This window comes from Opisthocomus hoazin, chromosome 1 (assembly GCF_030867145.1).
Source record: "Opisthocomus hoazin isolate bOpiHoa1 chromosome 1, bOpiHoa1.hap1, whole genome shotgun sequence".
NCBI classification, from domain to species: Eukaryota; Metazoa; Chordata; class Aves; order Opisthocomiformes; family Opisthocomidae; genus Opisthocomus; species Opisthocomus hoazin.
In genome coordinates this window covers 152,235,623-152,255,284 of record NC_134414.1, presented here as the reverse complement: position 1 = coordinate 152,255,284, position 19,662 = coordinate 152,235,623, and positions in this window count along the sequence as shown.

Here is a 19,662-nt window from a genome sequence, read left to right as displayed (position 1 = left end):
CAAGGTAGCAATGGGTCTTTGTCGTTCTTTGCGAGTTTGGTATCACACGTGTACGTACAACAAGCACTGCTGCTGCATCCAGGAGGTGTCTCGCTGCCGCTACAGCCCTGTCCTTCCTTCTCTTTCTTCACCATTGCGTGCTCCTGGAGGCTTCAGAAAGCTGAACAGTTTTTCTCCTACAGTCTGTGCTAAATTACCAAGGTGGAGCAGATACTGCAAAGCCCCTCAGTGCGGCCAAAATTGCAAGATCAGGGAGTTGCTTGGACCTCGTTGAGTTTCAGTAACAGCCTGTTCCCTTTAGCTTGGTTTTGACAGGCTGCATATTGCTTCTCTTTGTACAACCTGTACTTTTAGAAGTAGTAAGGTATTTGTGGGTGTCTGGCGAAGGGATCTCAAAATCCCAGTCAGAATGTAAACAAAATACAGTTCTTCAATAAAATTCAATAAATATTGGCCAATATAAACCTGCAAAAATCAGACTGTGCCACGCAACATTAAACTTTGTGAACTGCTGAAATCCCTCACCTCAAGCCTTTTTCAAAAGCACCAGAAAAAGTACGGTCTAATGTACACAAACACACAGAGACTGTGTTAGGATGGTATGTAGAGGCCAACTAGTGTACTCATTCCATATTTTAGGGAGCAACTTTTGAATCTCTCTGTGCATTTAGAAGACGAGGTCTCTAACCCTCAACTCTATTGTCAACCATGTTTTCTTTGGAAAATAAACTGCCTTGGCTGAGTTTGGAGCTGCTCCCAAATTCAGCTTAGTGCTCACTTCCTGATGAATGGTAGTAGAAAATTTAGACCAGCTAACATAAACATTAGCATCTGTGTCCATAAAGAGAAGGTACATATAATAATGCTGGGTGGATATCACTCAAAGAATTGTGTAGGCCACTTAAATACTAGAATCCACTGTCCTTTATTTATACAGCACTGACAGAAGGCTCATCTGAAAAATCCAGCTAGGCTGTAGGGCAGCACTGCTCTAATGGCACTTGTGTAGGTCCAGAACAAAAGTATATTTTGCCAAGACCCCATGGAGGCCTTATAAATGTGATATATCCAAAATTCATGTGGGAAAGCTTGTACTTCTGATTACATGTGTATTTTTTTAAGGAGCAGGTCGTGGTGCCCAGGTAGGGTCCACACTTGCAGGGGAGGTATGCAGAGTCTGGAAGAGCAGGAGATGACACTGTCTTTCCTTCTGAGAGAACTTTAACAGCATCTACTGGATACTGATAGGATTACCCTTCAGATACTGCTAAGCTCTAATTGAGTAGCTTTGACTCCGGAACAGAAATGTGACTGGACCAATGGTCCCAAGTCACTGCTGAAAAAGCTGTGAGGGAGCAATTTCTTTACTCAAGGAAGAGCTAAGTTAGAGTCACTAGGGGAAAAAAAAAATGGGCGTCAGCTGTCAGAGAACAAAAAAGTTCTTCCTTCAAGCAGCATTTGGATGCCCTTGACAGCAGTATCCTCACAATATGCACAACTTGTATCACTACTGTCTTGCAGTAGTGCTTGCACTTCTGCACACATCTCTCCCTCCATGCTCATATCGCCATGTGGCAGGCGCAGGATGTGGGGCTTGTGACTGAGGAGGGGAATGTGGCAATGTAGTGGAAAGGTGGGCAAAAGTTCCTGGCTGCATGGAGGGAGGACAGAGCAAACTGCTTGGAGGGTTTGGGCTGTGGCAGGAAGTTTGGATGGTATGTAGAGGCCAACCTGGATCTGACCTCCATGTCCACTGGGCCCATTTGGACTCTTACATATCTTTTCTCCTTTAGCCATTCTGTACACCTTCCTATGGATGCTCTCCTTGGTGGAGTTTTACAGGTAAAGCTGCGCTTGTGCCATGAGAAGGAATGCCTGTGACATCTGGGCATCACATGATGGCCTTCCAGTTGTCAAGACAGAAAGAAGTAAAACTCAGGTCATATGTCTAGAAACTACACAGTTTAGTTTTTTATGAGCCTGGAAAAGAGATAATGGGAAAGGAGGTGGAGGTGCTACAGGACAAATACCTGTCTAATGGTGGCAGAAAAGGAGGTAATACAGAAACTGTTATTTGCTTTTTCTCATAGTACAAGAAGTAGGGAACACCCAAGGGAGTTAACAGGCCCAGGGTCCAAAGTAAACAGAAGGAAATCCTCCTTTACAAAGAGCATAGCTTGTGGAATGCATTGACACAGGACATTGTGAAGGCCAAAAGCAGTTTGGTTAAAAATAAAACTAAGTAAGTTCATGAAGAATGGACCCCTAAAGAGTAATTTAATTGGCATACTCCAGCTTTAATCTCCAGTAGGTTGGGGCTGGAAAGCAAGGCTAGAGGTATTTCTATAGGAGAGGCCATGTGGTGACTAATTAGAGAGAACCCAGCGTCTGCACTTTCAGGTCAGGACACCATCTGTGAAGCATTTCCAGCCTCACCCCTGGTCTGGTGCTGAGGATTCTGCTAGAGTGAACAGTAGGCAGTGGCGTTGGCAGGAAAACCAGAGCTGGAGTCCAGATCCCCAGGCATAAAACAGACAGCTAATTCACGTGACCAAGTACTATAGATCCGTATCTGGGCTCTGATGCTTATTATTTACATTTCCTTAGTCATCTTTAAATTTTTGATACAATTGTATAGTAAGGGAAAGAAAATAAAAGGAATTTTTTCACTCTTTTTTTTTTTCCTTTCCATTTATAACCAAGCAGATGGCTTCTCTATTTTTTTAAGGAATGAGCCATACATAAAAATGACTTGGGCAGATGTTCTTCTATACTTCTCTGTAGCCAGATTTTTATCCCTTACCCACAACTTTCTCATTCATTTAATGCAGCAGGGATGATACAATGGAGGATACTGGTAAGCAAAGGTTAAAATAAGCTATAGTGGTGTCTCTGCTCACTATTTTCACTTGTTTGTGGTTTGACATGCAGATTAAAGATGGGAACAAGCAAGGGTCCTGGAAATGTTTTAGTTCTTTTGAAGTTTTATCATGTCTGACAGGATTTTGAGAAGTTGTGACATTTATCCAGCATTTCCAGACACCCTGGAGGGTGATCAGAATAATTCTAGGTAAGCTAATGGACATCTGGTATGGCCTTTCCATCAGGCAGACCTTACAGACATGGAGTAGGGACCCTGTCACCAAAACCTGCTGTGATGCACCTCATAATTTTCAAGGCAGAAATGCCTTGAGTGCTTTTCAATGCCTTCAGAAAGGAATAAAGAGGAAGAAACCAGAGGAATGAGTGGTCCTGTGGGGACTCGCAGAAGGTACTAGTGGAATGACTGTTGGCTCCAGTCTCAGGCGGTAAATGAAACAGCAGGAGTCATCTACACATTGTCCTCAGTCAGCCGAATTTCTCCACATTGCACATTCTGTTGCGACTCCCTGATTCTGCTAGCTATTGCTGCTAGTGTTTCAGTTTCTGTGAGAAAGGAAGCTCTATTGATACTCTACTGCATGTCCTTCTTTAGGTTCAATGTGTTCCAAACTGATCTTCCATTCAGTGAAAAATCACCACCTCGTGTGCTAAAATGTCTTTCAGGAGAAAAGAAGCAATTATCAGATGTCAACATTTAGTCCTTCCTTCTTTACAGTCAAACGACTTCAAGGATGCAAACAACAACAAATGCAATCTGGGAAAGGATAAAATGAGACTGAAACAAGCTAAAGAATATTTCAGAGGCAAAGGAAGATACTAATTACTGTATTTTCAAGTCGTTCCCTCAGTGTGATTGGATGAAAACATTAAAATTCACTGGAAATATTTTCAGTGTTTCCTTCTTGCTTCTTCTTCTAAATAGAGCATATATCAACTTTCAAAAGTTATGATGATGGTTCAAAAGCTAGATCCTCAGCTGTGGTGACTCTGAACACTTAGATTGAATCAATGGAGGTACAGCCATAGAAACCAGCTGAATATCTGGCCCGCCATAAAATGCATCAGGGAAGTCAACTGAAGTGACAAGAGAAGTTCTAGCAATGTCTCACTAAACAACATCCCAGTGATGAGAATATTCAATGATAGAACTCATCCCTAGACATAGCAACAGTTCTGTATTTTCCACTGAAGCTGCTCTGTACTGACACGAGTGTGCGATGACTTTAGCTATTTCTTTCAAGCAGAATCAATGAATTGCTTGCACCAACACTGCTCATGAAATGACCTTGGACCATGAAATGTTTGTCTGACTTCCTTTGTTTTGTGATACACTGAAAGTATTTCCAAAATTAATCAGGTCATAAGGCTGAGATAGTTATATAGTTACAAAAGTTTGGGCAAACCCACCAGGCCTAAATGTATTTTTGTTGAGTAGTCATCCTCACCTATCATAACAGCAGCAGCAAAAGCAGCGACTGAAGAAAAGAGGAAAATTTGCTAAGCTTCCTGGAAGCAGTAAGAACTGTGAGTGATCTAGTATGTGATGGTTCTCCTGCCAAGGAACAGAAAGTTTCAAAAACTAAAATGAAAATATTGTCCCTCCCATAGTCATCAGACAAGTCACCATGTGCTAGTAGTCACTGCACTCACCTGCAATCCAGTCTAGCATTCACATATTCTAATTACTTCTTAATATTTGCAAGGAGGTATTTATTTGCAATACCATATGGGTATTACAGAGAGTAGAGAATCATATTCCGCAACCAAAAGAAGAGACAGAATTTAAAAGCAGCCACTCCTGAAGCAACGTTAGCATTTCAGCATAAACCACTTAGTGATTACATTCCTGCCCTGGGTTTTATTTAACTGTCTCATGGGGAGGAAGATAGAAGGAGTTGGCCAGAAATTTTCTGTTTACATGGAGCGGCTATTCAACAGAAATATAAAATATAGAGAGTGCTTAGTCCAAAGACTTTCACCCCAAATGAGCTCATGTTTGTTCTGCTGGTCTTTCTAAAGCAATAAAACAAAGGTAAAATATCATTTGCAATAAAAATAGTATGAGCAATTCCATTTTTTTTCAACTTTCAACAAGAGGAATATATTTCTTGTTGAAATCAAAGGTTTTTTGATCCCTGACGTGCCCTCTTGTCTCCCCGCCCCAAATAGAATGCTGCCATACACTGAATTCAAAACCTCTCTGCACAAAAGCATTCTGTAACTATTATTATGCCCATAAAAACATGTGCCTCTGAAAAAGTATACTGACAAAGGTGTAGATTTAATAAAAAGAAAAAAAAACAACACGGAAAATGAGGTGATCACACTTCCCATGTCAACCAAATCTGACAGAGGGGTAAGAGCCTGAAATCTATGTAAATAAATGGCTGGTAAGACTAAGGACAGCCTTTCAGGAACCTGCTGAAAGAACAGCTGAGAGTTCATATGAGACCTTAGAGAATCAACATGGGGGACACACATCTCTAAAAGAAGCTTCAAATTTAGCACTCCATTAACACCAGAGAACCCCACTCTGAAACTAAAGGTGTAGAAAACTGCATTACATTAGTTCTGTTGTTCATTAAGGAACCTGGAGATTTTTGTTTTTCAGGGATATGAAAGTTGCAGATTGACAGAAAAGAAGTAGATTTGTCTGAAGACAACCAAGGGAAAAGGGTCTACAAAAGGGAGTCCAGAGGAGTCTTGAAGGGATGGAGCAACTGAGACAAATCAGCAAATCATGACAGCCTGTAGGCAGAGGGACCGCTCCCTGCATGACTGCTGCAAAAATGGAAAAGATCTTATGTGTCTCCTTCTCTGGAGATATTGTCTCCTTCTCTGGAGATATTCAAAACCCACCTGGACGCGGTCCTGTGCAGTTTGCTCTAGGTGAACCTGCTTTGGCAGGAGCATTGGACTAGATTATCCCCAGAGGTCCCTTCCAACCCCTACCGTTCTGTGAGGAAAAGAATATGAGTTTGTGAATTGTCCTGATTTTTCTAGCAGAGAGCAGTTAAAATGAGGTTTGACAGAAAGCCTGCCATAAAGAGAAGCTGTTGCCATCTTCCCATAATAAGTATAATTCTGTTTTATATAAAATGAATTATTCTGTGCAAGGAAAAGTGTTGCACTGCTTGTACAAACCAGGAACAAAAAACCAGAAGCAGTTTCTGGTTTCCATATTCTTGGGTAACCTCAGCATAGTTGGCTGCATCTTAGAAGTTAAAGGAGCTATCAGTGAAGTACTTTTCTCAATCTAGCCATTCAGAAAATTAATGTGTGCCTGACTGATAGAGAAAAATGTGCTTATTCCACCTCTTCATCTTTCACCAAACTATTGCGTCTGCATTTCTTTAGTTCCCAGATTTTTACAACATTTCCAACAAAATCCCCTTGGCATAGAATCACAGAATGGTTTGGGTTGGAAGGGTGCTTTGAAGATCTTTTAGTCCAACCACCCCTGCAGGGACATCTTTCACTAGATCAGGTTGCTCAAAGGCCCATCTTATGAGCGAAAAGCAGGTGCAGATCCCTCAGGGCTGAGGCACAACATTCAGTGAGCGAAAGCTTTGATTTTATTGAGAGAGTAGCATTACCACAGTGGCAGCCCCAGGACACCAATGTTAGTAAAAATGGTGACCTGACGCAGCAGAGCCCTGCTTGGGGGTGAAGCTCAAGGGAAAGCACCACAGGGATGGGTAAAAAAACTTGTGCTGATTAACATATCATACATATGCAATGTCTTGTTTTGCTCATTAACAAACTCGCTGGTGTAATGCAGGTGCTGTTGTCCAAATTCCAAGATCTGCAGCTGGCCACCACGTTGGCACCCATGCAAGGAGATGTGCAGATGGGGGGAAATGAACTATCCTGGGTTACCATGACAACAAGATGCGCTTTGGACTCTACATACTCGGATGAGGGAGGTGAATTTTCCTGGGTTACCATGCCAAAGTCTTCTCATGCCCTACACCTCATCCAACCTTGAATACTTTCAGTGATGGAGCATCCACAACTTCTCCGGGCAACCTGTTCCAGTGTCTCACAACCCTCATCATAAAAAATTTCTTCCTCATGTCCAATCTAAACCTACCCTCTTTCAGTTTAAAAGGATTGCCCCTTGTTCTGTCACTAAAGGCTCTGGTAAAAAGTCCCTCTCCAGTTTTCTTGTAAGCCCTCTTGTATTGAAAGTATTGAAAGGTCACAACAAGGTCTCCCTGGAGCATTCTCTTCTCCAGGATGAACAATCCCAACTCTCTCAGCCTTTCCTCATAGGAGAGGTGTTCCATCCCTCTGATCATTTCTGTGGCCCACCTCTGGACCCGCTCCAATAGGTCCATGTCTTTCCTGTGCTCAGGGCTCCAGAGTTGGACACAGGACTCCAGGTGAGGTCTCACCAGAGCAGAGTAGAGGGACAGAATCACCTCCCTCAGCCAGCTGGCCACACTTCTTTTGATGCAGCACAGGATACAGTTGGCTTTCCAGTCTGCGAGAGCACATTTCCAGCTCTAGTCCAATTTCACATCCACCAGTATCCCCAACTCCTTCTTAATGAGCAGCAGGGCTGCCCTCAATCAATTCATCCCTCAGTCTGTACTAATACTGGGGATTACCCTGACCCATGTGCAGGACCTTGCACTTGGCCCTGTTGAATGTCATGATGTTTGCTTGGGCCTACTTCTCAAACATATCAAGGTCCCTCTGGATGGTATCCCTTCCTTCTAGTGATTCAGCTACACCACTCAGTCTGGTGTCATCTGCAAACTTGCTGACGCTACATTCAATCCCTCTGTCTATGTCATTCACAAAGGTACAGACCCTTGAAAGGCACCGCTCATTACTGGTTTCCACTATGACATTGAACTATTGACTGTAACTCTTTGGACGTGGCCATCCAGCTAATTCTTTACCCACCTAACAGTCCATTCATCAAAAACATATCTCGCCAGTGTAGAGGAAAGAATGTTGTGGGGGACTGTGTCAAAGGCCTTACAGAAGTCCAGTTAGGTGACATCCATAGCTCTTCCCTTGTCCACAGATGCAATCACTCCACTATTGAAGGCCACTAGTTTAGTCAGGCACAATTTGCCCTTTATGAAGCCATATTGGCTGTCTCTAATCACCTCCCTGTCTTCTGTAAGTTTCAACACATCTTCCAGGAAGATCTGCTCCATGATCCTGCTGGGCACGTAGGTGAGGCTGACTGTGCTGAAATCCGACTGCTTACTTGGTACCTATGTTAAATGAGATTCCCAGGTGATGCCTGTTGGGTATTAGCTTTGCCTGAGCTTCCTTAGCGTTCCAGTTCAGACAAAGCCAGTGCAGCCTAGCCCTGGTCCCTGTGGCTCCCCACCAGTCACTAACTGGCCTGCCAGGGCAAAGTGGCCATGTCTGCCCCAAATAAAAAAGCAAAGCAGCTGCATTGCACAGGTACAGCAGGGGAAATGCTAAGGCATGAGACAGATCAGCACGTGAGGAACTTGTATCAGCTGGATGATGTGAATGCAGAAGGTAAAGTAGCCTTAAAGATGAGTAATCCCCCTTTCCTCCATGCTGTGTATGAAGGTGTTAACAAAGCACTTCTCTAGTGCTGACCTGGCCTGCCACCTCTGGGTAGGAAGTGAAGACCGATGCTGTTTGCAGTCATTCCGTATAATACCTGGAAGCAAACCACAAATTTAACACAGCTTTTTTCCAAAATGGGGCAAAAAACAGTCTGTGGTATTCCTAACTTAAATGAGGTTTAAGCTCCCAAGCAGAGTGCTTCTTTGCTTGAAGGCTTTTGCATCCTAAGGAGGTTGTCTAGCAGTGCCCAGCAGAAGCGTCCAAGCTAAGAGTTTATCTTCCTTGTAGTAAGCTGTAAGCTATTTGTTACCATACATCAAAGCTTAGGTTGCAGACTTCAGGGACTTGGATCTCTCAAGGAATATTCACTTAGCTACCCATCGTGCTAGTTAAAACACACACGCAAATGCTGATGAGATGTCAGCTACAAGCACATGCGAGATCCTAATGCTGAGCTGAGCAATTTCTTTAGTCGAAGACAGGATAACGAGTTTCTTTTAAGTACCATGAAAATTGTGAAAGATTTTAAAAAACTCCAGACTCATTAGGAGCCTCATCACTGGTAGTTAGCTGGTGATAATAACATGACCCACATCACATGAAGCACTGCCTTCTGCATTGCTCATTCTCTGCTCTTGTGCATCCCTAAGCTCTCCTGCATGGACTGGGGTTGGAGCTGGACGTGTCACAGATGCAGACCCTCGGTGTGAAGTTGCATACCACATCTCTGTGGAGTTTATGTGGGAGACATGGGACGTAGCAGCTTTTGCTCTGAAGCTAATTCCTGTTGCTCAGGTGTGTGGAGGAGTTATCAGTAGTGGGCATACCACATATAGCTGAGCAGTCTTTGAGATGTGTTGGTAGAAAGCAACTCCCTGCCTTTGTCCTGTGATGCTCTATGTGCCATGCTTAGGTGCTTCTGGGAGCTGTCTGACCACCTCTGTTTAACCCGACAAAGCGAAGGCAGACAGAGCAGCCAGTCCCTGGGCTCTCACTTCTGGATGATTCTGCTCACTTTTTGTAAAAGCTGTGGGGAGAGATTCGCTGTCTCGTGTGCATTTGTAGCAATAATCTTACAGCCAGCCTAAGAGCGTCAGGTTTCTGCGGAGAACTGGGTGTTCCTGGTGAGTGTTAGAAGTCAGCACTGAGTCTCTGCTCATGCTGTCTTGAGCGTGTCTTCACTGAGCTGGACGCACGCCTCTACCGTGACGCTTCTGGAAATGAAAGGCGACTACAGAACAAAAAGGCCTCTGAGGAAGAGGCACTTAAAACATTCATAATAAATACAGATACAGGGACCTATCTCTTTTTTCTTTCTTTCCTTTTTTTTTGTAGTTGACAGCATTGCTGTTGAGTTGGCTCAGCCAACACAATGCCTGTTTGTGATGTGAAGAGACTGTAAAAATCACTAGCTGAACATACGGTTTTCATCATTTCTTGTGGCATGTTTTTCCCTCTATGTTTGCTTTGTTTGATGTCTTCCTCTTTTTCTCATTTTTTTTTTCCCAAGTGCCATTGCTGGGCTATTAATTAATGACAGATGTACTTGTTTATTTAGATTCTGACTATTACATAACATTTATTATTTTTGTAGCTCCTCAGGGCATCAGGGCCAGGGCTCTTCTTCAACTTACAAATAGGTTTAAGAAATAGTACTGCACCCATTGGTTACATTTTAAGCAATTTTAAAAGGAAGAATTTCGTGCTCAGATTAGAATTTCCATGACTATTTTTTTTTCCAGGAAACAGCAGTCTGTTGCTTAGTATTTCATATATTTCAGGATGCAGCACCCTAGTTATTTACCATCTTAAGAGATTTAATTTTCCATTTCCATTTATGGGATTAATATTTATATAAACTGATTCTGATTGCCAGTGGCTGGGAAACACTGAGATGATTTTACTGAGACAATGATAGTTGAAGCAGAAAACTGTCTCTACATCACATTATGATCATTTAGCAACGTTTTGTTTACTCCCACCTCCTTGGCTTTTTTTTTCCCTTGGTTGTCTGACAGGGAGTTCGTCCAACCTTCAGCATGACTCCTTTGCGCTTGCCCTGGCATTTGCATTTCAGAACTACTTATCCCTTGCAAGGGGAAGGTGGTTTCTGGGTCCCTTTCCAGCAAAGCTCCTGCTGAAGCTGTGTTGAGAGCAGCTGGCACTGTTTAGCTTTGGGCTCGGTGTCAGGGCTTGTCTATTAGCATCCACAAGGGATGTGCAAAATTTTCACTGATGCAGTTGTGTTGGTTTCGCTTCCAGAGTTTTTTACAAGTGGTTACTGAAAAGCGTGGTGCCTGTTATTCATGTTGTTCACCACTTGATATGTGTGGGGGGGGGTGTATTTAAAAGCAGAGATATACCTGTGTGCTGTACACAAACCCCAGTCAAATGTTTATCTCTGCTGTACTACCTTACATTATTTTTCTAATACTACCAAAAGTATGTAGATAAAGAATAGAGCCTTTTAATTATGAGACTAATGAGTTCAAAACTCACTTTTATGCTCAAATATATGTCTTTCTGTATTATTCAATAGTTTAAGATTTTATTTTGTCCTCTGTATGTCTATAAACTTCACAGGAGAAACTAGTACACTGAATGCTGCTACTAATTTCCACCAAAAAGCATATCTTTGTTTTATTGTGGCTCCAAAGGAAATCTTAGCAGTCTGCCTCCAAGAGCAAGGTTCCATATGTACTTACACGTATATGGAAGTCATTGTGTACTACAAACCCCGACGTTTGTGCTCAGCGAGCAGACCTGGCATCCTCCAGCCTTGCAGGTGAAAACGTTATCTGACTGCTGCAAGTATAGTTTGATTTCAACCATTGCACTGAGGCTGTGCAGAGGAAGTGTATATTATTCTGGAGTGCAAGCTGGCTTTCTTCAAGACTTACTCACTACTGTTAGTCCACCTAGCTTGAAGGTCAGGCAGGCCCTGAGCATCAGGATTCACCCAGCAGGAATCCTTGCCTTTGTCCTGCTCCCACCTTTTGTGCGAACCCTCTGCCAGGGCTTCTTTGTGACTCCAGGATGTTCCTGATGAGCAGCATCCTGAACTAGGAGAACTGCTGTGGTGCTCTTCCTTCTAGCAGTACCTCACAGGAAGACAATTTCTCTGAAGAGCAGTATCCTGCTGCAGCTTCTTCATCTTCATATGACCTGGAAGGCTGCAGGTATGTGGAATGCATGTAGCATAAATCCATATGCAAGTTTCCATACCATGATTGCTGGTTACATGAGAGAAAACACATGGGACTTCAGATGTTGGCATGGGTGACAAGGTAAGCTGAGTCGTGGAGGTGAACTTGTGAAGGTTCACACCACATATATGTACGGATAGCAGGAGCTCAGTATAGCACAACTGCAAGGAATCCCAAGTTCAGACCTTTGTTCCCTCTGCCCTGAAACTGCTGTGGATCAGGATCCTCTTGTGTTTTTCCAGTCCCTCCATAGCTCAGAGATTGTAGCCACATGAAAATACGCTCTTGGCTTTCCAGTGGTCTCAGACCACCAGGTCAACACCTTATAGTTATACAGAGACATCAGTATGCTGCATTCTCCCCAGGGCAAGAGCACTGAGGGGCATCTGTGGGACACCTCTGGCATCTGGCCTGGACCTGACTGTGTGCTCAGCATTGGAATCGCTCATCTGGCCCATCTTCTGAGCACCTGTCGAGCTGCCAAAAAGTCCTATATCTGGCACATGCCACATCCCTCCTGAGCCCTGGGCTCCAAAGGCAACTCTGGAGAAGAACTAAGGAGCCCCTGTGGCTCTGGGAAGCTACGGGGGTGAGAGGGAGGTCCTGCAGTGAGGGATGGAGGTCTAATGAGATCTAACGGCAGCCTTTGTGCTGTAGTCAGCCACCAGGGACATGACCTGATGCGGGAGAAGAGAGGAGGAGGTGGCACATCCCTTACAGAATTTATTGTGTCACCATTTCTTGTATGTCAGCTTTCACTTCTCAAGGTACATGGAGTCTGTATGCTGTCCAACGCTCCTCTCCCATCTGTCACTGGGCTTGTTCACTGTGTTCATTTTTATTCTGTTTTCCTGAGGGCTTTTCTGGATGTTTTGTAGGTCTTTTCTGTCTTTAATATTCGTGGGGGTTTTGTCATTACCTCTTTCCACCTCTCGTACCTTGCCCCCAAACCTTGTAAAGGAGCTGGTCACATACGGCTTCTCATATGCTGCAGGTACCAAGCTCAAATTAGGAAAGTTAAAAAGTGGGGCTAGACTAGTTCTACTAGAGGTGTCTGAAAGTTTGGTTTCTGGAACATTCTCCAGAGTCTATCGTGGGATATCACCAGCCAGTGTGATACAATAGGTTTTGGTGACAACAAGCATCCTTTCCTCACAGAATGTCCCTGCTAATAAAGAAACAAACCAGACAAACAGAAACTACTGACCTCAGAATAAGAAAGCCCCTAAATTTATTTAAAAAACAAATAAATAAAATAGTTGGAAGGGGGAGCACGTTTTACATCCCTTGGTGAAAGATTTTCTTAACTCCTCAAGTTCCTGGGTATTCAAAACATCCCATCTGTCATTGGTGCTACCTGCTGATAGCATTCCTCGAATCCACTCTTGGTAATTCATATCATAGGTAATGGCAAGACAGGCAGCACATGTGATGCTGCTCTCTTGCTATTATTGTTCTGTAGGCGAAGAGCTGTGGAAAAAAGCAATCTTCTGAACATCATTTCAGAGCATTGATGAGATTCTGCACTTCTATGAGTCCCAAAAGACCCCTAAATAATTCCTTTACTTGTGTGAAGTGTTTGAGCTCTGTCTTCCTACTGAAAGGCACCTGCTTTTATGGAAAGGTTAGCTACAAATTGTGTATGTGAAAAAGGTATGTTAGCACCCTCTGTTCCATTGGGATAATTTGGTGGGATGCACACTGTGTGTCAGAAGATAGGGAAGAGGCTGCACAACCTCTTTTCTCACCACCCCTGACCATCAAGCACATCAAATTAATTGTGACAGCTTAAGTTTCTAACCCCAGATAAAGCAAAAGCTGCCTTATATCTTCACTGTCATTTAACATGAGTTGGCTAATAAGTCATCTAATGTAAGCACCACCTTCTTATTTTGTTTGGGGTTGGTTTTTTTGTTTAGTTTGGTTTCTAAAGCAGCTGTGCTCTGAAACACGACATTTCATTTGTCCTCTTGTGTCTACAGAACAAGCCACAGCCACCAGGCAGGGCTGTTCTGACATACCCTGTGTCTTGCAAACATAAAGCCAGCAAGGCAAAAGATGCCTTTGTCCCTTCAACTGATGTATTTTGTTACGAATAATTTAATTGGATCTCACTGCAAAAACTGGCAGAGCCAGCTGCGCTGATGATGGATGCGGGAGCTGGAAGGTTAGTGACCTGTCTGGGCTGGGACCGAGTTAACCAGACAGACTAAAGGAGTTGTTATCACCCTTCTCATCCCTCCTTAGCATTTCCTGGGTGTACCTTTAGGGCCACGTGGTGGAGAGAGTGGTTCACTGGTGAATCCCTTGCATATGCTGTGGCTATACTCCTCTGTGCTGGTGAACGAGGTGAATTAACCCTTCTGATGTATCCTCCTTAGCTTTAGGAAGAAATAGGTCTTCCTACATGCACAGATATTGTCCTGCATTTACAGTGCTGCTGGGTTGCCTCCTTGCATGTGCAAAGGGACAGCTACTGTAGCTTAGCTGTATATCCTCACCAAGAAGCTGTTTGGGAGGTTTAAGCACTGAGCCTTCTGACTGTTATAAAGTCTAAGCAGGCAGGTCGTGGTGCAGCTTAGTGTACCTTGCTTTGAAAACATAATAAAGCAAAATGGAAAATGAATCTCCCCAAATCAAAATGCACAAAGCGGCTATAAATTATTGTAGGTTTCAAAGGATGTGTGCCCTGCTCCAGCACTATCAGAAATCACTTTGATCAATACAGCAGCAGTATAGTCACCTCAGTGTCCTGCTGAGTGAATCTTACTGAAATTAAAAGAGGTTAAAGAAAAGAAAAAGAACAGAGGAAAACATTCTCTACCATTTCTTCGCACCTTATTCAAGTGGAGGTTAGATGTTACTATTCTGTTTCGATAGCATCTTGTGCTGCTGTAATTGATTGTACCAAGTAGATGGCAGCAAAGAATCTTTTTAAGAGGAAAAATAAAAGGAGAGCACCAGTCTACCAAAGTGTGGCAGGGTGATAAACTGAAACCAGAGTATAAAGGAAGGCGTTGGTAACTGACATCGTTGTAGAACTATAATGTAAGTGCATCAGACTGTGTAGTGATTTTCAGTTTCTTTTAGCTGCAGTCACAGAATCACAGAATCACAGAATCACAGAATGGTAGGGGTTGGAAGGGACCTCTGTGGGTCACCCAGTCCAACCCTCCTGCCGAAGCAGGGTCACCTACAGCAGGCTGCACAGGACCTTGTCCAGGTGGGTCTTGAATATCTCCAGAGAAGGAGACTCCACAGCCTCCCTGAGCAGCCTGTGCCAGGGCTCCGTCACCCTCAGAGGGAAGAAGTTCTTCCTCATGTTCAGACGGAACTTCCTCTGTTTCAGTTTGTGCCCATTGCCCTTTGTCCTGTCGCTGGAGACCACTGAAAAGAGTCTGGACCCATCCTCCGGACACCCATCCTTCAGGTATTTATAAGCATTTGTAAGATCCCCTCTCAGTCTTCTCTTCTTCAGGCTGAACAAGCCCAGCTCCCTCAGCCTCTCCTCGTAGGAGAGATGCTCCTGTCCCCTCATCATCCTCGTAGCCCTCCACTGGACTCTCTCCAGTAGTTCCTCATTTTTCTTGACCTGGGGAGCCCAGAACTGGACACAGTACTCCAGATGTGGCCTCACCAGGACAGCGTAGAGGGGGAGAAGAACCTCCCTTGACCTGCTGGCCACACTCTTCTAAATGCACCCCAGGATACCTTTGGCCTTCTCAGCAACAAGGGCACACTGTTGGCTCATGGTTAACAATTTTTCACTGCAGGTGCAAAATCCTGTAAACTGAATTTACATATACTGTGAAAAGGTTTGCTGCTCTTAGGTACATTTTGCAGCACCCTTAGAAGTATCCGTGGATCACAGGATGTGATTATTGCTGTAGAAGGGCTATGTGAACACAGGTCTGCTCTATCTGAAGCTATCCATTGTGGAAGAAAAAAAAAAAAAAAGAATAAATATACCTTTTACTGTCCTAATAGTTCTCTCTAATCATGATCTGAGCTTCACAGGGATTTAACACACACATGCACACCACACCACCCCCCATCCCTCTCCTTTCCTGAAAAAGAACAACTTGCTTAGAGATTATCTAAATGCAAATTATTATTTATTTGATGGATAAGGGGGTAGGGGGTGCAGAGAAGAGGGTTATCCTACTTTGTTTTTCTCATTTTTTTGATTTCTCTTCCATTTGATCTTACTCGTAACAGACATTGGACACCACAATCACTTGGATAAGATGTTCTCTTGACCAGTTATGTTTTACAACACATATTAAGCACATATGACCTCTTCCTGAACTATGTATAATTAAAGGTGACCTTGCTATTTTCTCAGTGCTCTGTAGCGTGACAGATTTTTCTCCATACAAAGTCGGTATGGTAAGAGGCATCAATAGAGGCTGAATGGAGATTCAGATATGAGATTAGGTGGCTGCAGACTGAGGCTTGGATGACATCTTGGGTTGTTACTTTCCTACTTAGAAAGATATATTTGACAATTACATGTGGGAATCTGGATGAGGATGCCATGCACCCCAGCTGAGGAAACTTTCTGAGCAAGGAGTGGAAGGGAAGGATGAATGAAGTGGTTCAAGAGGATTGAGCAAACCAGATAAAGTGAAAAGTGTGTATTTCAAAAGAATTGTCTAACATAGATAATATTCAGTCCAGAAATAGCTTTGTTCTTTATATATGGGGTTTTATTTTTGCATGATTTTTATCTTAATGATGTATTTCATCATTTCAATGTCTTTTTATAATATTGGAATATTCCTTTTCTTCAGAAGATAATTAAATACAGTAGCTAATTAGTACCAAGTGAAATGCTACTTTTTTTCACTCTAAACTCTTGCACATTTATGTTGTAGTAATACCAGTAACCACTGGTCTAATATATTATTGATTTAGAGAGGAAGATACCTCAGTCATCATTAAGACAAAACTGCCCATAAGGCTGAAAAAAACCTCTACCGTTTTATTTCACATCCAGTTAGGCCATCAGCAGTACTATTGGTCTAATGTTGTTATTGTTACTAAAGAAAAATTATTAAATAATAATACTTTATTTCAAATGTAATGTTCTGGTTGACACTTCAGATTTCAAACTGCACTTAGAAAAATGACAAATTCCTTAAAGCAATTTTCTTCAATGACATTTTCTGAGCTCTGCGAAACAAAACCAAAGGAAAACTGGTTCCACAAACTGATTTTCATTCCCAATTTGAACAAAGACACATTTGAAAACCGAATTAGACAATTGAAATCCAAATTTCAGTCAATCAGCTCTACTAACAAATCTCAGCGGAGTTCTTTATTGCATATTTAGTTTATACAATCCCTTCTTGCTTTTTTCTCACAATGAACTTGTCACTCGTAAAATGTCCTGAGATCTGCACTGGAATTTCACATGATGGGATGCAAAATACAAGCCAACCTTTCAGAATCTAGTAACAACCCCAAACTTTGTATAAATTGCTTTAAACATCTGAAAGTTTTATCACCCCTTCCCTTTCTGCTGAGGAAATTGAAACAGCAGGGATCGCTAGGAGGATGGCAGAGCTGGCTACAGAAGGCAGGCATCATGATTTCCAGGTCTTTGTGTTTCTTGGTCTGGTGGTTAGCGTATAGGTAGTAAAACTAAATGGACCATGAGGAAGCTTGTATTTAAACACAGTAACTCAAGAAATGGATAGGAAACATATTCCAATTTAGACAAGGTGTTTTAGAGTAAAATAGATTCAGGAGCGATGCACATGAAATCTTTCCTCTTTAAAAAGATTTGTGTTCATGGTATTGAGCATTTACTACTCGTGTCGTGGTACTAATAACCCCTACTGGGATCCATGGCTTTGGTGGTAAAAATAGACTGTGTTCAACACAATGTGATGAAGATATTTATTAAAAGGACAAGGGGAAAAAAAAGAACTGAATCAAGCAGACATTAATCTGGCATTTCAAGCAGGTCAGACAGAGCAATGCATTTTATGTTTATATTTTATTCATGCTGCTTCCTTCCCCTCTCCCAATCTCCGCTTAAAATATACAAATGAGTGAGTCACAAAAGCTCTGCTTCCAGTCAATCTAACTCACAGCAACAAGCAGAACAATTAAAAAAAATCTGTTACAATATTAATCTAGTGAAGCAAAGTGCCTTCCCTACAGAATCTGAAAGAACGGGGCTCCAAGGGCAGAAGATGTCCCAACCCGAGATATTTAATTTGACTCTGAGAATGTGATGCAGTTTGTGGTAGCTGGAGGTCGCCAAAACCTACGCCTAAACACCATCACTGGCAGTGGTGTATTTAACTCGCTCTGTTTCTGTTGCCCTGAACTCATAACAAAAATTAAAACAGCATCTGTATCTGGTATTTCCTTTTGGGGCCTGGCACCAAGATATTTGGATATCTTGCACCCCATGAGGCTTTTTCAAGCCTCATTTTTTTTCTTGATGTACAGATTTTTTGAATTTTATTTTCTTCTTAATCCATTAAATAATGAGGTTTAAGCAGTTTTTTGAGTTCTGTGTTGAGCTGTCTCCTTTTTCAAGATGCCAAAGCTACCACTAGGTGTGATTTTAAAGCCTCGGTTCTAAAAATCATATCCAAAGTTTACATTTCGTTAATGTTTCCACTGAAATCATAAGATAATTTTTACCTAGCTTTCCTTGGAGCCCTGCTGGAGTATGCATGTCTGTATACGCATACTGTTTCTCCTGTGGAAGTACCTTTGAATTGAAGAAAGAACGATGTAAACAGGATTTTTCATACTCTTTGCAAAATGCTGGAAGTCTGCTTGCTTGGGTGTATGCACAGATTTTATTCTTACAGAACAGAGGTAGTCTTGGTTATTTATAGAAAACTATGTTTTCAAGAAGAATATAGACCTTGATCCAACAGACCTTTAAATCCACATGAACTTGTACCTGTCTGTACAGTTTTACCTAATACACTTGTGGAGGTTCACAGCTTTTGTTTGTCAGGAAGTCCATATGTCAGAAAAATGTCTGCAAGTCTTCATGTATATTTTTACATCATTCCCAAAGCACTCTGGCTTTAGTAAATACAGCTAAGAAAATAAACTTTGAGGGACTATATTCACACGCTGAGAGTATTTTTAGAATTTTCCTCTGCTTTAAATTATCTGCAGTTTAAAAAAGTGTTTCTTGAAAGCTGGAGTGACATATTTGAAAACGGTAGGCAGACGAAGAAGAAAAATATTTCTGGAAGTAAACAATCTTAAAAATTCCTATTCTCTCACGTTCCATTTGAGGATTTTTGTAAAAGCAGATTGATCAATCCTCCTGTCACATTTATGAGGCTGATATATTTTAATAGATTTATTTTCCAGGGGGAGAAGCTGAGGTTTAACTAAAACAAAGCGAAGAGATCATAGTAAATGTACAACAGTCAAAAATAACAACTAGATACTTTGCCTCCCAGCTCATCGTATAAAAGGTTCTTTTTCTGTGCTCAAGAATGATCAAAGCTGTGGCTAATAGTCAGACAAGGTATATTAGAAGCAGTTCATTATGTGAGAGTGCTAAGACCAAGGGCAAATTTTCCTCACAGCACAAAGACAGTATTACTTTGCAGCCCCAAACACTGACAGCGTATCACAAGAGAAATGCAAGAAATGCTGCACTGGAAACAGCAGGGACTTGAGAAGTACTTCTCCCTCAGTGAACTGACACCAGCAGGATCCTTAGTAAACATATTTAACGCTGCATCATATGATGACCTGACATATACTTACAAAACTACTGTTGTGTATACGCATTTTTGCTTTTCTGTAGTATGAAGCAAAATGCCATTTTTCTTTAAAGATTAGATACAGCAGGTTTTAGATGCCTTTTGCATATGGCTTTGAACTTTGTAACGATGAATAGAGAAGGCGTATATTTTCACTGCAGGTTGTAGTCATGGCAGGAGTGCTCTTTTTCTTCCCTCAGGAGTCCCAGGAGCATTATGCTAGCTTTTCCTTCCTTTCCTCCTTGGACTGC